At 35.6% G+C, this 18,247-nt stretch overlaps 1 protein-coding gene across 8 annotated transcripts in view; it reads left to right on the forward strand.

Moving 5' to 3' along the window:
* The window catches only part of CUNH11orf80 (chromosome unknown C11orf80 homolog), a 98,784-nt gene that overhangs the window by 12,152 nt on the left and 68,385 nt on the right, over positions 1-18,247 (forward strand). The gene's annotated exons all lie outside the window — the stretch shown is intronic.

Consider the following 18,247-nt stretch of genomic DNA (forward strand, 5'->3'; position numbering starts at 1 on the left):
CATTGCCTAAAATAAGGTCTGATCTCTCTTTGGGGAACTGTTGGCTGTTGTAGAGCCATCCACCTTTAATTTTCTTTCCTTCAGTCTGTTCTATCAGGATTGTATAGGTATTTTTCACTGGCTCTGGAATACCTCTATTTGTATACAAACAGGCTCTTATTTTGGGGTGTTTTATTTATGTTGGAATAAGAAGTAATCAAGATAATCTCTCCTTTTTACTTCCTCTGTATGGTTTATGTTCTCTTTCTTGCTCACTTTATTCTCTGCTTCCTAACTGTTCTTACTTTTATCCTGAAAACATTTAATTGAACATCCACCTTGCCACAGGAAGTCATAGGGAGAGGTAGATCTGAAAATAAAATGTAATGTGATTATCACATACTATACCAGAGTATAGTACTGTAATGGAGGTACGTAAATTCAAGGTGCTTCTTTGGTAACCTAGAGGATAATCCTTAAAGTTCAGTCACCCATATACCTTTCTTCCATTCATTATTCTGTATTATTATTCTGTATTTACTTCAGATAGCTTTTCTACTTTTAAAGTTTTAATATCAATTCTATGCTGATGAGATTTATTTTTTTTCTATCACTAATATGTTTTCAGCTTTGATTGTCAATTAAACTATTCCATTTGAAGGTTCCTTTGAAATATATGTGCAACATATCTGAAATGGGTTTCATTTTCTTGCTACTAACTTGCTCTGTAATGTCTCCATTTCTTTCAGTGATACTAACATTCATAATTTTCCAAGCTTATAAATTTTGAGGGTTTTTTGGCATCTTCTTTTTTCTTTTCTCCATTATCTAATCTTACTGAACTTTGGTTAGTTTTCCTTTTATTGTATAGGATTATTATTTATTCATTTATATATGAATTTAAATATTTCTTTAAGTTCCTACCTTGATGACTCCCAGTTGCTTATTAGGATAACACCTCAGACCAGATGCTAGGTCTCTGTCAATTAGAATAACTTTTGTACTTTGAAGGATGGTGTCCATTAGTATAGACAAATTCTTAAGTGTTTAAAAGCTCTCATTACTTCATATTGATATATGCACTATTATTTTGTGTGATATGCTTATCCATTTATATATAGAAATCCATTTTATATCCATTATATATCTGCTTACCCATTTATGTAGAATTACTTCTATCATAAAAATCTATTTAGCAAAATATAATGATTTTAGTTTATCCTTCTTGTCCAGATCTACTTCCTATCATGTCCTATGCAGGTACAATGTAAATCATGTCCTATGCAGGTACAAAGTAAAAAAAAGAAAGGGTAGAAGAGAGTGATAAGATGAAGGAATATGAAAAATCTTGTGTTTATAGGTCCCTGTTTTGCTGTTTTTTTATTCATATTATTTTGATTTATTTTTTATTTTTTAATTAGCTCCTCCTCATTCCCATGTTTATTGACATAATTTAACTCTTGTAAAATACAGCTTAACCAGTCGTGTTCAATTGTTTTTCCCAAGTCAGAAAATTTACGGCCTTTTTTTTTTCCTTCAGAAAGAAAACTAGATAAGAATACTAATCCTTGAAAGTAGGGAAGACAGCTGTGCTATTGATGTATAGTTATATGATTATGATAGTCTAGTTTTTACCTCTTTGTTGTGTTCCCTTTTGCTGTCAGGGAGATTTTATAAAAAAGTTTAGTTTAATTTTGTCCTCTTTGTTAATATGTTGTGAAAGGAAGTGGAAAGTCATCCTTTTTGTACATTAGAGAGATTGATGGGTCCAGGCTTGCTGATCACTGAGTGAGAAATTCATGATGGTGAACTCTTGGATGTCTGACCTAATACATATTTTTAAACCTGAAATTCTCATATTCAAAGATTGAATTCTATTTTAATTTTATGTCTTACAAGATCAGCAAGTCTAAGACTCAGTACTCATCTAACACTTTTTCCCCAGGAGCTCATTTTGTAGACATGATCTCATTCATTCTCCAGAGGTAGGTCAGACTTACGTGTTATCATTTCTTTTTCTGAGATGAGGAGACTGAGTTTTACCTCAGCCTCATATATTAAATTTAGAAGCAAGAGAAGAATTTGTGGGGTCATAGGACATTGGTTACCCTATGAGTCCACATTTAATCCTAAAACTTTTGGTACATCCAAAACAGTCTCTTGCTGCTAAATTTGCATAACATGTAGCAAGATTTTGTAAAGAGAAGATTGATTGGAGATCAAGAGAATTATTAAATTCTCTTTTATAAAATTATATAAATTCTCATATATTAAAATAAATGAATTTGTTAGGATGCCTGACTAACTCAGTCTGTGGAACATGCAACTCTTGATTTCAGGGTTGTGAGTTTGAGCCCCACGGTGGGTATAGAGATTACTTAAAAAATAAAATCTTTAAAAAAATGAATTTGTCGTCTTTTGCTTCCTTAATATTTCTTTTCTCTTTTCCCTGTTAAACGTATATAATCATACTTCACTATTGAGAATATATTCAAGATTTGATATGAAGGGAAAGGAGATGGAAAAAACATGAACATTGACATGTTTCTTTTCCTTTTGAGGTAGGGTAGGTAGAGGAAGAAGAAAAGGAGAGCTCTTAACATCAGAGATCCTGGGAGTTGGCTCATCCTGTAGGCAAGTGGCTTTTATTCAGTAGTTAGTGGGAGCTAGCCTACATTGTACCTGCTTTGGCTTAAAATCCTTGGACTGTTGTTACCCCTCATTGTGCAATCAAGTGGGCACTTATTGCTCCAACTCTGGCCTCTTGGGTTATCATATCGCTTTCATCTCCATAGCAGACCATGTTAGCAGCCTATGGCAGTGAATTTGGCTGGTATGGGAAGAAGGGACATTTTGAGTATTATTTCCGGAGTAGACTTTATGGTTACCCACTTAGCACATTTAAAAAAGTCATATGACACTATATATAACAGTTAACTCAAAATGGATCAAAGACCTAGATATAAGAGCTAAAACTATAAAACTCTTAAACAAGAAAATATAGGTGTAAATCTTCATAGGACATTTAAAGCACAAGCAACCAAAGAAAAAATAGATAAATAAATCAACAATATTAAAAACTTTTGTATTTCAAAGAGCACTATCAGGGGGCCTGGGTGACTCATCCATTGAGGGGCTGCCTTCAGCTCAGGTCATGATCCCAGGGTCCTGGGATTGAGCCCCACATCGGTCTCCCTGCTCTGTGGGAAGCCTTATTCTCTCTCTCCCACGCCCCCTGCTGTGTTCATTCTCTCCCTGTGTCTCTGTCAAATAAATAAAATCTTAAAAAAAAAAAAAAAAGAAAAAGCACCATCAGGAAAGTGAAGAGATAATAATCACATGATGTGATGGAAGTATTAGCTTAGGCTAGGGCAGTAATCATTTTGGAACATGTAAGTATCAGATTTACAGGTTGTACACCTTAACTTTACACACTGTTATATAGCAATTGTACCTCAATAAAACTGAGAAAAAAAATTTTTAAAAAGAGAGAAAAGACAACCTACAGAATGGGAGAAAATATTTTCAAGTCAAGTATCTGATAGGAGTCTAATATCCAGAGTGCAAAAACAACTTTTACAACTCAACAATAAAAAGACAACTAATTTTAAAATAGGGAAAAGATATGAATAGATGTTTGTTATGAATTGAATGTTTGTGTCCTCCCAAAATTCATATGTTGAAGCCCTAATCCCCAATGCAAGGGTATTTGGAGATGAGGCCTTTGGGAGGTAATTAGGGTTAGATTAGGTCATGAGGATGGGACCTTTATGATGGGATTAGTGCTTTTTTTTTTTTTTTAAATTTTCTTTATTTGGGAGAGAGAGAGAGCATGAGAGGGGAGAAGATCAGAGGGAGAAGCAGACTCCCCATGGAGCTGGGAGGCCAGCGTGGGACTCCATCCCAGGACTCCGGGATCATGACCTGAGCTGAAGGCAGTTGCCCAACCAACTGATCCACCCAGGTGCCCCTGGGATTAGTGCTTTTATAAGAAGAGGAAGAAAGAGTAATATCTCTCCCAAGTGCACCTACCCAGGAAAAGCTATGTGAGGACACAATGAGAAGGCAACTGTCTGCAAGTGCTCTCACTGGGAACTGAATTGTTGGCACCCTGACACTGGACTTCTCAGCCTTCAAATCCGTGTGAAGTAAATTTCCACTGGTTAAGCCTCCTAGTCTGTGATATTTTGTTATGGCAGCCTGAGCAGGTGAAGACAACATTTATCTATATAAATGGCCAATAAACCCATGAGAAAATGTTCAACATCTTTTTAGGGAAATGAAAACCAAAACCATAATGAGGGGTGCCGGAGTGGTTCAGTCAGTTGAGCATCTGCCTTTGGCTTGGGTCATCATCTAGGGATCCTGGGATTGAGCCCCGCATCGGGTTCCCTGCTCAAGCGCGGAGCCTGCTTCTCCCTCTCTCTCTGCCCTTCCTCCCCACTCGTGTGTCTCTCTCTCAAATAAATAAAATCTTAAAAAAAAACCATAATGAGATACTACTTAATACCCTACTAATATGACTAATTTAAAAAGTAACAGGTATTGATAAGCATATTAATAACAGGGACCCTCGTACTTTGTTGGTAGGAATGTAAAATGGTGCAGCCACTTTGATTTACCTGATTTTTTTTTTTTGAAGATTTTATTTTATTTTTTTGTCAGAGAGCGAGCACAGGCAGACAGAGTGGAAGGCAGAGTCAGAGGGAGAAGCAGGCTCCCTGCGGAGCAAGGAACCTGATGTGGGACTCGATCCCAGGACGCTGGGATCATGACCTGAGCCAAAGGCAGCTGCTTAACCAACTGAGCCACCCAGGCGTCCCGGTGCAGCCACTTTGAAAAAACAGTTTGGAGGTTCCTCGAAAAGAGTTAAACATAGAGTTATCTTTACTCAGCAGTGTCCACACAAAATCTCATGCACTAATATTTATGGCAGCATTATACATAATAGCCCAAAACTGAAAACAACACAAATGTCCGTTAATTAATGAGCGAGATGTGCTCTATTCACACAATGGAGTAGTATTCAGCCATTAAAAATAATGAAGTCTTGGTATATGTTACAACATGGATGAAAATTGGAAATACGCTAAGTGAAAGAAGCTGGATACAGAACGCCACACATTGTATGATTCTATTTATATGAAATGTACAAAGGAGAGTAGAGGGAGAAGGGAGGAATGGGGGGTTAGTATTAATGGGTATGAGTTTTTCTTCTTGGTGTAGTGAAAATGTTCTGGAGTTAGTGGTGATTGTTGTATAACCTTGTGAGTGTCCTAAAAGGCACTTAGAATAGTGAAATATATGGTGTGGATTATATACCAGGTTTAAAATAAATCCCCCCCCCAGTGTTTATAGCAGTACTATCCATGGTATCCAAAATATGGAAAGAGCTCAAATGTCCATTGGCTGATGGGTGGTTAAAGATATGATGTACACACACACACATGCACACGCAAGCACACAGGCTGGAATATTCCTGAGCCATCAGAAAGAATGTTGCTATTTGCAACATCATGGATGGAAATAGATTGTATTATGCCAAGTGAAATAAGTTCGAGGAAAACAAATACCATATGATTTCACTTGTGGAATTTAAGAAACAAAACAGGTGAACATAGGGGAAGGGAAGGAAAAATAAGATAAAAACAGAAATGGAGGCAAACCATAAACTTTTTTTTAATTTTTAATTTTTTATAACATTTAATGTATTATTTGCCCCAAGGGTACAGGTCTGTGAATCACCAGGTTTACACACTTCACAGCACTCACCATAGCACATACCCTCCCTAATGTCCATAACCCAACCACCCTCTCCCTGTCCTCCTTCCCCCAGCAACCCTCGGTTTGTTTTGTGAGATTAAGAGTCTCATGTTGTGTCTCCCTCCTGATCCCATCTTACTTCATTTTTTCCTTCCCTACCCCCTAAGCCCCCCCACGTTGCCTCTCAAATTCTTCATATCTGGGAGATCATATGATAATCGTCTTTCTCTGATTGATTTATTTCGCTCAGCATAATACCCTCTGGTTCCATCCACATCATTGCAAATGGCAAGATTTCGTTTCTTTCTTTTTTTTTTTTTAAGATTTTATTTATTTATTTGACAGAGAGAGTTCACAGTAGACAGATAGGCAGGCAGAGAGAGAGAGAAGGAAGCAGGCTCCCTGCTGAGCAGGGATCCCGATGCGGGACTCGATCCCAGGATCCTGAGATCATGACCTGAGCTGAAGGCAGTGGCTTAACCCACTGAGCCACCCAGGCGCCCAGATTTTGTTTCTTTTGATGGCTGCGTAGTATTCCATTGTGTGTATATATCACATCTTCATCCATTCATCTGTTGATGGACATCTAGGTTCTTTCCATAGTTTAGCTATTGTGGACATTGCAGCTATAAACATTCGGGTGCATGTGCCCCTTTGGATCACTACATTTGTATCTTTAGGGTAAATACCCAGTAGTGCAATTGCTGGATCATAGGGTAGCTCTATTTTCAACTTTTTGAGAAACCCCATGCTGTTTACCAGAGTGGTTGCACCAGCTTGCATTCCCACCAACAGTGTAGGAGGGTTCCCCTTTCTCTGCATTCTCGCCAGCATCTGTCATTTCCTGACTTGTTACTTTTAGCCATTCTGAATGGTGTGAGGTGGTATCTCATTGAACCATAAGAAACTCTTAACTATAGGGAACAAAGGGTTGCTGGAGGGGAGGTGGGTATGTGGATGGGGGGTAAACAGGTGTTGAGCATTAAAGAGGACACTTGTAATAAACACTGGGTGTTACATGTAAGTGATGAATCACTAAATTCTACCCCTGAAACTAAACTACACTATATGTTAACTAGCTTGAATGTAAATAAAATTTTAAAAGAAAGAAAAAAGAAGTAGTTATACGAAATTGACATTTTTTGAACTGTCATTTTCCCCTTTCCTTCTCTATATTGACACTGCTTCTGGCCTCCCTACCCATGGTTAATTAACCACTTGGGCCAGTATAATCCCCTGCTGCCTTGATTTTCTATCTTTCCTTACCGCCTTTAAGCTTGAATAAACCCCTTCTGTTTGTTTTTCCCATTCTTATTTCCAAGCTGCCAAATGTTGCTAGTATAAATCGTAACACTGGGCACACTACAAATATAAGTAGAATTTTTAACTTTATAAGGGTTTTCAATAATTATTCTTTTATTTATTGAAAACCCTTATAAAGTTAAAAATCGTTTAATTTTGATACTGTATGTTTCAACCTACTTGAACTCATCTAAACAAATTTACCTTCTGTTTTTACGGGGAAGATTGAGATTGTCCAAGTGGTATTTCTATAAATTCTCTTTGTAACTTAAATTTGAAATACTAAGTTGTAATGAGAAAATCTGTCTATTAGCTTCATAGGCTTAGACAAATCAGTCTTATGGCAACTACTTCATCTGCAATATTATTTTTTAGAAGTTTGACTGTATGTAGAACCTAATTTGTAATTGTTTTATTATAAAATGCTTTTATATTATAAGGAAGTGCTTTTGATAAAGTAGGTATAGGTATTTATTTAAAAAATTCATACAAAAAGTTCACAAACTTATCTAAATGTCTGTAGTTAGCATTAAGATGTAGAATAAATATTGGGGTACCTGGGTGGTGCAGTTGATTAAGCACCTGCCTTCGGCGAGAGGTCATGATCCCAGGGTCCTGGAATAGAGCCCAGTGTCACACTTCTTGCTCAGTGGGAGTCTCCTCCTCCCCTGCTCATGTTTTTCTCTTTCTCTCTCAAATAAATAAATAAAATCTTAAAAAAAATATGTCAAATACATTTTGAAGAATACTGGTTGTAGTCCTGACTCTGACATTAACTACTTGGTGTGAGTTTGGTTATCTTGATCTTTTTGTACTTGGGATTCTCAGAATATAAAAGGTAGGGTTTCACAGTGTAAACAAATTTCAAGATCCAGTTTTTAAATTCTGCTTTTCATCTCTGTACCTTAATTTTCTGATATATAAAGTGAAAAACATGGTCTCTTTCACAATTAGCTTTAATTTTGTAATGAGAAACCAATTTTTAAAAGCATAAAGCATCATGTAAATAAACATGAACATATTCTATATTTCCAGAAGTATTTCTCATCCTATAAAAAAGGATAAATGTGCTATTTCTCTGGGCTTTAGTCCCTTCATGTTGAACCTATGTCACATCATTTTTGCTCTTTAAATCTTTGCCAATGTTACACTGGCTTCTTTGCCCTATGTGCATATGTTACCAAGTCTTTTCCAGTCTTAGAAAAGAAGGAAAAAAGACAACCAGTCCTCAATCCTACTATCTATTTTTCTCCTTTCTTCCGTAAATTTAAGGGAGCAATCTCTATTCACTGCTCTTACTTATTCTTTTTCACTCAATTCCCTAGTCCCTTATAAATTAACTCTTCACTTTAACCAAATATATTTATTGTAGAACTGCAGGAGAATGTAGTAAAATATAAAGAAAAAAATAAAAATTGTAAGTCCACCATTCAAGGCTAATAATTTTTAACATTTTGATGGTTTTTCTTGCAATCCTTTTTTTTTTTTTTTAGATTTTTTTTTGTTTGTTTATTTGTTTGACAGAGAGAGATCACAAGTAGGCAGAGAAGCAGGCAGAGAGATACTGTATCTTTTGGAATTATGATATGGTGTTTAAAATCTGTTAATATGATGACTTGCAGTGGTAGACCTTCTTAGGAAAGAGGTCTGACCTTATGAAAGAAGGTAGACCTTCTTATGAAACAGCCTTGCAGTTCCATCACAGTTTTATCATGAAGTTTTATATATCCTGGACTTAGTTTTTACATCTGTATTCTCAGTGAGATTGGTTTCTGTTGTCTTTGTCCTGTTTTGGTAGCAAGATCATTATATTAGCTTTGTAAAATGAGTTGGATAGGTTTATCCATTTCTGTTATGGAACTTTTTATATCTGTTCTTTGGAGATTTGGTAAAACTAACCTGTTTAAAAAAAAAGTCATCTGAACCTGGTATTTTGGGTGGAGGAAGGGGAGTGGAAAATATTTTTTATAACAAACTTGTTTTCTTTGATGATGTTTGGTTTAAATTTTGTTTCTCCTAGGGTCAATTCCATATATATATATATATATATATATATTTTTTTTTTTTAAGGTAAGGGAGGGGTAGAGGGAGATGAGAGAAAATTTTATGTGTGGAGACCACTGTGGGGCTTGATATCACAACCCTGAAATCATGTCCTGAGCCAAAATCAAGAGTCAGGCACTTAACACCCTGAGCCAGCTAGGCTCAGTGTATTTAAAAAAAAATATACGAACACATACAAATTATTTCTTACTCCATTTCAGTCATTCATCCAGTACATATTTATTGAGCAAACTGCTATGTGTTAGGCATTTCATTTTATTTTTTAATTTCATTGATACATTTTTATGATTTAAAAATATTTGTATTCTTATCTCTTTGGGATCTATGTTATTTTTTTGTTTGTTTGTCTTTAATTTGACACAGAGAGAGAGATCACAAGTAGGCAGAGACAGGCAGAGAGAGGGAGGAGCAGGCTCCCTGCTGAGCAGAGACCCTGACACCGGGCTCGATCCCAGGACCCTGAGATCATGACCTGAGCTGAAAGCAGAGGTTTAACCCGCTGAGCTACTCAGGCACCTCCGGGATCTATGTTATTTTTGTGCCTTTTTCTTAGTGGTGGTGATCATTATACTAATAGCAAACATTTCATTTTATACATGAAAAGGTGAAGTAACTTGTTCAAAATCACAAAGCTAGTAAGTGGTTGAGTGGGATATATGAACCTAGACAGATTGGCTGCAGACACTCTTACCCACTATTCAATAGTAATATGGTTTACTCTATAGTATACTATTTTGCCCCAGGTTTGCCTATGATATTAGCTTTTTACATAACCAACTCTCGTTTATGCTCAATAAATGAACAGATACTAATTTCTCTCTTCCTTTGACAACTTTTTACTTTACTCTTATACCACAAGTTGAAGAAATCTATAGCCTGTATCACATTTGGTGGTTGAGTTGTTGAGGTTGTGTGAAGAAGCAGGTGTACGTTTGGAAAAATGATCAAGTTTTTTCTCCCTTCATTCTCAACTTACATCCTTTTGGTTTGGGAACCAGTAGTAGTATGGGGCTCAAATGTATATTCCCTTGTTGGAGACTTGAGTGATCATATCTTTCCTTCCTGGAGCCCACTGAATATGCAGCAGTGGCTACTAGTCTCTCTACCTTTTTTGAGGGAGTAAATGAGGATTTGACACAATATTTTTAAAAGGTTCTGATCCATTAAAATATTCTGCTTTCTATTTCTTTCTCTAAAGCATGTCTGGGGAACACCTGGGTGGCTCAGTTGGTTAAGCGTCTGCCTTCGGCTCCGGTCATGATCCCAGGGTCCTGGAATTGAGTCCCACACTGGGCTCGTTGCTCAGCAGGGAGCCTGCTACTCCCTCTGCCTGTCACTCTCCCTGCTTGTATTCTCTCTCTGACAAATAGATAAAATCTTAAAAAAAAAAAAAATAATGTCCAGGGTTGTTTTATAATGTGGAAATAATTAGCCAATTTAACTAATGACATCAAGCCACAGAGCCAACCAAAGAACTTTTCATCTTTTGGCTTAATTGGCTTCCTTCTTTAAAATGCTTGATATGGCTGCTTTATTTACTGGTACATTATTTGCAAGCATTATGATAAAGTTATGTTAAAGGACAGGAGTCAGACCAAGTGAGACCAAATAGTTACTGGTTTGTTGAGTCTCTTGAAAAAATAAAACAACATGTAGCCAGATTTTAACGTTTGCCCCCCACACATGAATTATTTTTAAAAGGAGCTTTCTGTTAATAGAAGCAATATTACCCATTTTAGAATATTAGAAAACAGAGAAAAAGAAAACACTTCTTGCATGATAAATCTTGGCATTTTATTATATTCTCTGCAAACTCCCCCCTGATGTATTTTTAATGTAGTTGTAATCACAATATATATAGTTTTGTCCTACTAGTTTTTTTAACTTAATATGTAAGTATTTTTTCATGTTATGACATAGTCTTCTAGTCCTTATTTTTAATGGGTAAATTGTCCATAAGATGTATCATTTTCATTTTGTATCATTAATCATTTTAATAGTAATCATTTTCATTATTTTAAATTTGATCATTTTAATCATTTCATTTAACCATAATCATTTTAATATTTTTAGGCATTTAAGTTTAGTTTTTCCTTCCATTATTATGAATAATGGTGAGTTGCAATGATTAGGAACTCATAGGTGTGTCTTTGAGCAAGTTTTTGATCTTTTGAAAGAAGCTAACTCATAAAGCTGTTTTGAGGATTAAATGAGGTAATACACATAATGCATGTAGCATAGTGGTTGTTCCGAGTACATAGTTCTCAATAAATGCTAATGTAAATGTCACTGGGATGAATAGCTTAATGTATATAGCTTTTTACTTAATTGAGAAATTTAGGCTAATTTCCCTAAAATAGAATTAACTTAGTCTGTGAACATTTTTTATGGTTCCTGAAATTGGTTTTAAAAACATTGTGTCATGTAATGTAGCATTTCTAAGTGAAGACACCAACTTCCTATACTTTGCTAGCCTTGGGAATTTTAATTACTTTAAATATTTTAGCCAATTTAATAGTTAATGAAATGGTATATAATTTCAATTTGTGTTTGTTTGAACCTTTTTATAAATGTTTCCTATCTGCACTTTCTTTTTTTCTGAACTTTTTCCATGTTTTTAGGGCTAAATTTCTAAGGTGAAATTTAGAATAAATTTGGCCATTAGCTGTATGCTGTGATGTCAATATTTATGTTTCCCCAGACATCCATATGTTGGAATCTTAATGCTCAGTGTGCTGGTATTAGGAGATGGGACCTTCGGGATGCTTAGGTCATGTGGATGGAACCTTCACAAATGGGATTAGTACCCTTTTAACAGAGACTTCACAGACCTTTCTAGGTCCTTATGCCATGTGAGAATGCAAGAAGTCTGGAACCTGAAAGAGGGCCCAGAACCTGACAAAGCTAGGACACTCATCATGGACTTAACAGTTTCCAGAACTATGAGAAATAAATAAGCCACCCAGTTCTGTGGTATTTTGTTAGAGCATCCCAAATGGACTAAGATAGTATGCAATTTATATTTTTAGGCTTGATACCATGATTTACACATCATTGACATTCATTTTACTATTGTAATGCCATTTTGTTTTGAGATGAATAGTTGGCTATGGAATGATAGGTCTAGTGTAATGATTTCCCAGATTGTATTTTCTTCTAATATTTACTGATATAAGGGTCTCATTGTGGAAGTACTTGAAGAGCTAGAATATTATTTTAAAATGTTCTTTAAACAAAAGCTATTTGTATGATGATGTTCTTTTCCAAACAGATTAAAATGATATTTATGCTGTGTTACTTATGTTATTAAAATCAATTTTACTCTAAATAGGTACATATAGTGATTGAAAACACAGACTTTAAAGTCAGGTCAATGCTAAACCCTAACTTTTACACAAGATGTAACATTTGAAAACCAGTTTTCTCAGTTTGAAAGTGGGGATAATAAGGGAATTCCTATCTCATAGAATTAAATTAATTTAGTTAGGTAATATTATAAAGTGTAAGTCCAGTCAGTTGCTTTTTGTTTTGCTCCAAACTTTCTGAAAGGATTTCCTGAATAAAATCACTTGTTTTGGGGAAGCTAAAAAACTAAATGGCATCAGTTGTCTTTATTAATTGGAAAAAAACCCCCACTTTGATTTCTCCATACCTTTTATTCCCACTCAAAAAGGAATAATTTCTTTGCATATTGATTACCAGATATAAAGAGCATAAGCTGTATAGCTTAATCATTGGCAGGAATTTTATTTTTTAAGGCATTCTAGACTTTTCTGTATTTATTTGATATATCAAATCTAAGTTCTTTAGTATTTAATTACTCTATGGGCATTTAAAATTAATTTTTTCTTATGAACTATTTTATATGTGTGATATAAAACAAAGAATAATGAAAGAAACATATATCACCCATACTTCTGGAGATAATTACTATTAACATTTAAATATTTTTCCTTAAGGTCTTTTTTTCTTTACCTATATATTTTCATAAATACCATTTTCCATAGTATGTCTTATATTTCTCACTTATAGTAAGCATTTTCTTATTTCATAAGAAGTCTTTGAAAATACCATTTATAAAATCACAGTGGGGGTCCTAGCCAATGTAATAAAGCAAGAAAAATGAAAGGCATAGAAGTTGGGAGGCATAAGTAAAAGACATAAGTAAAACTGTCTTTATTTACAGATGAAATGATTGTTTATATACAAAATTAGGGAATCTGCAAATAGTATTAGAAAAATATGTGTATGTAACAAGGTCACAGGATATAAAGTCTATAAACAAAAAAAATATTTTGATATACTAGTGGCAAACAACTGGAAAATAAAACTTAAAAAACAGTTCTAGGGTACCTGGATGGCTTAGTTGGTGGAACAAATGACTCCTGAACTTGGGGTTATGAATTTGAGTCCCACTTTGGGTGTAGAACTTACTTTAAAAAAAAAAATTGCATTTGGGATGCCTGGTTGGCTCAGTTGGTTAAGCATCGAGTCCATTTCAGCTCATGTCATGATCTCAGGTTCCTGAGACTGAGCTTTGCATTGGTCTCCTCACTCAGTGGGTAGTCTGCTTCTCTCCTTTGTGTCTCTGCCTCTGTTCTTATGCTTGCTTTCTCTCTCTCTCTCTAAAATAAAATAAGCAAATCTTTTTTTAAAAAATGCCTTTAAAATATTTCCATTTATAATAGCATCAAAACACATAAAACAGGGATAAATTTTATGTAAAAAGTTGTTCTCGAGGCAACTGGGTGGCTCAGTTGGCTAAGCATTTGGCTTTGACTCAGGTCGTGATCCCAGGGTCCTGGGATTGAGCCCCTCATTGGGCTCCCTGCTCAGTGGAGAATCTGTTTCTCCCTCTGCCTTTATTGCTCCCCCAGCTCGTGCTCTCACTCTGTCAAAATAAATAAATAGAATCTTTAAAAAATAGAGGTTCTCTATGCTGAAAACTACAAAACATTGTTGAGAGAAATTAATGGAGGTATGTACCATTGGAAGATTGGAAGATTCAGTATTTCTTTTTTTTTTTTTTTTAGATTTTATTTATTTATTTGACAGAGAGATCACAAGTAGGCAGAGAGACAGGCAGAGAGAGAGGGGGAAGCAGGCTCCCCTCTGAGCAGAGAGGCCAACGCGAGGCTCAATCCCAGGACCCTGAGACCATGACCTGAGCCAAAGGCAGAAGCTTTACCCATTGAGTCACCCAGGTGCCCCAGATTCAGTATTTCTAAGATGTCTATTCTTCCCAAATTGATCTATGAATTCAACACAATCATAATATCAGTAGACTTTTTGTAGAAATTGACAAACTGGTTAAAAATTTATGGGGACTATAGCAAGGCTGCAAGATAAAAGGTTAACGTACAAAAGTTAGTTGGGTTTTTATATGCTATCAATGAACAAGTAAAGTTTTAAGTTAAAAACAGATTAATATTTACATTAGCACCCCCTAAAATGAAATACTTAGGTATAACATAAAAAAATGTACAAGATCTATTGAGGAAATCTATAAAGCTTTGAAGAAAGATATCAAAGAAGAATAAGTGGAAGAGACGTTCCATGTCATGGTTAAGAAGATTCAATATTGACATGACATCTGTTCTTCCCAACTTGATGCAGAGATCCAATGCAGTCCCAGTCATAATCCCAGCAAGTTATTTTGTGAATATTGACAAACTGATTGTAAAGTTTATATGGAGAGGCAAAAGACCAGGAATAGCCAACTCAGTATTAGAGAAGAACAAAGTCATAGAACTGACACTACCTGACTTCAAGACTTACTATAAAGCTACAGTAATCAGAACACTCTGGTTTTTCTCCACATCCTCACCAACACTTGTTTCTTGTGTTTTTGATTTTAGCCATTCTGACACGTGTGAGGTGATGTCTCATACTTTAGATTTGCATTTTCCATGATGATGAGTGATATTGAACATCTTTTCATGTGTCTGTTGGCCATCTGAATGTCTTCTTTGGGGAAATATCTGTGCATGTTTTTGCCCATTATTTAATTAGATTGTTTAGGGGTTTTTTGGTGTTATATAGGTTTTTTATATATTTTGCATACTAACCCTTTATCGGTTGTGTTATTTGCAAATATCTTCTCCCATTCAGTAGTTGTCTTTTAGTTTTGTTGCCTGACTCCTTTGCTGTATAGAAACTTTTTATTTTGATGTAGTCCCAATAGTTTTATTTTTTGCTTTTGTTTCCCTTGCTTCAGGAGACATAAATCTAGAAAGATGTTGTTATGGCTGATGTCAGAGAAATTACTGCCTTTGTTCTTTTCTAGGATTTTTATGGTTTCAGGTTCTTAACCTATTCTGAGGTTACTTTTGCGTATGGTGTAAGAAAGTGGTCCAGTTTCACTTTTTGCATGTAGCTGTCCAGTTTTCCCAACACCATTTGTTGAAGAGACCTTTCCCCATTGCATATTCTTTCCTCCTTTGTTGAAGATTAATTGACTCCATTTAATCATGGGTTTATTTCTGGGCTCCCTATTCTGTTTAGTTGATCTGTGTGTCTCTTTTTGTGTCCATACCATACTGTTTTGATTGCTATAGCTTTGTAAGTTAGTTAAGTGTCTGCTTTTGGCTCAGGTTATGACCCCAGGGTCCTGGGATCAAGCCATGCATCAGCCTCCTTGTTCAGTGGGGATTCTGCTTCTCCGTTTCCCTCTGCCCCTTCCCCCTACTCATGCTCTGAATCTCAAATAAATAAATAAAATCTTCAAAAAAATAAATGTTTGGTAGAATTCACCTGTGAAGCCATCCGGTCCTGGACATTTGTTTGTTGGGAGTTTGTGGATTACTGATTCAATGTCATTGCTGGCAATCAGTCTGTTAAATTTTCTATTTCTTCCTAATTTGTTTTGGGGAGGTTGTGTTTCTAGGAATTTATCCATTTCTTCTAAGTTGTCCAATTTCATGGCATATAATTTTTTATCTTTTTTTCTTATCCTTTGTATTTCTGTGTGTTGGTTATTTCTCCTTTTTCATTTCTGATTTTGTTTGAGTCTTCTCTCTCCTTTTTTTGGGGGGAGGGTCTGGCTAAAGTCTTTTTTTAAAAGATTTATTTACTTATCTGACAGAGAGAGAGGAAGAGTGAACACAAGTAGGCGGAGTGGCAAGCAGAAGGAAAGGGAGAAGCAGGCTCCCTGCTGAGCAGAGACCCTGACTTGGGGTTCAATCCCAGGACCCTGGGATCATGATCCGAGCTGAAGGCAGACACTTAACTGACTGAGCTACACAGGCATGTCTTTTTTTTTTTTTTTTTTTTTTTTTTTTAAGATTTTACTTGTTTGAGAGAGAGGGAGAACACATACGAGCTGAGGGAGAGGGAGAAGCAAGGAGCCCAATGTGGGGCTTGATCCCAAGACTCTGGTATTATGACCTGAGCTGAAAGCAGTTGCTTAACGGACTGAGCCACCCAAGTCTGGCTAAAGTCTTAACAATTTTCTTGATCTTTTCAAAGAGCCAACTCCTGGTTTCATAGATCTTCTCTATTTTTTTTTTTTTTAGTTTCTCTTTCATTTATTTCTGCTCTAATCTTTATTATTTCCTTCCTTCTACTGGTTTTGGGTTTTGCTTGTGCTTTTTCTAGTTCCTTTAGGTATAAGGTTAGGTTGTTCATTTGAGATTTTTCTTGCTTCTTGAATTATCCCATGTTGCTATAAATGTCCCTCTTAAAACAGCTTTTGCTGGATTCTGAATACTTTGGATTGTTGTGTTTTCATTTTCATTTGTCTCCATGTATTTTTTAATTTGTTCTTTGATTTCTTGGTTGACTCATTGTTTAGTAGCATGTTATTCACCCTCCATGTATTTGTGTTCTTTCCAGATTTTCTCTTGTGGTTGACTTCTAGTTGTGTAGCATTGTGATCAGAGAAGGTGCATGGTATGACTTCAGTCTTCCTGAATTTGTTGTAATTCGTTTTGTGGCCTCACATGTGATCTATTCTGGAGAATGTTCCATGTGCATTTGAAAAGAATATGTATTCTATTCTTTTAGGGTAGAATGTTTTGAATATTTCTGTTAGATCCATCTAGTCCAATATGTCATTCAGAGCCACTATTGATTTTCTGTTTGGATGATCTGTGCATAGATATAAATATAAGCGGGGTGTTCAAGTCCCTTACTATTACTGTAATACTATAGATTACTTCTTTTATGTTTGTTATGAGCTGTTTTGTGTATTTGGGTTCCTCTCATGTTGGGTGCGTAAATATTGACAGTTCTTACATATTTTTGTCGGATTGTTCCCTTTATGATTATGTGGTGTCCTTCTTTGTCTCTTCTTGCAGTCTTTTGTTTAAAGTCTATTTTGTCTGATACAAGTAGTAGTACCCTGGCTTTGTTTTCACTTCCATTTGCATGATAACTATTTTTTCATCATTGCACTTTCAATCTGCCTATGTCTTTAGATCTGAAATGAGTCTCTTGTAGGCAGCATAGAATGGGTCTTGCTTTTTTATCCATTCTGTCACCCTATGTCTTTTTTTTTTTTTGTATTTTATTTATTTATTATTTGGGGGGTGGTAGGGAGAGAGAGAATCTCAAGCAGGCTCCATATTCAGCATAGAGCCCAACATGGGGCTTGATCCCAAGACCCCAGGGTTATGACCTGAGCCAAAAGCAAGGGCCAGACACTTAACTGACTGAGCCACCCAGACACACCACCCTATGTCTTTCTTTTGATTGGAGCATTTAGTCCATTTATATTCAAAATGGTTATTGATAGATATGTATTTATTGCCAATTCCTTCCTTCTTTTGTGGTTGTTTTTGTAGTTCTTCTCTGTTACCTTCTGCTCTTGCTTCCTTTCTCATAGTTTGCTCGTTTTCTTTAGTGATTTTCTTTGATTCCTTTCTCTTTTTTTGTATCTCTGTTACCAGTTTTTGATTTGTGGTTACCATTAGGTTTATATATAACATCTTACACTTATAGCAGTCTATATTAAGTTGGTGGTTACTTAAGTTTGAGCCCATTCTAAAAGCACTACATTTTTACTCCTTTCTTCCCCTGCTATGAATATGGTGTCACAACCTTATATTTTGTGAATCTCTTGACTGGTTCTTATATATTGTTCATTTTACTTTGGTGCTTCCTACTTTTCTTATTCCTGCTTATGATCTTTCCATTCAGA

The sequence above is a fragment of the Mustela putorius genome, unplaced genomic scaffold (assembly GCF_011764305.1).
Source record: "Mustela putorius furo isolate JIRA1106 unplaced genomic scaffold, ASM1176430v1.1 tig00000127_pilon_pilon_pilon, whole genome shotgun sequence".
Taxonomy (NCBI): Eukaryota; Metazoa; Chordata; class Mammalia; order Carnivora; family Mustelidae; genus Mustela; species Mustela putorius.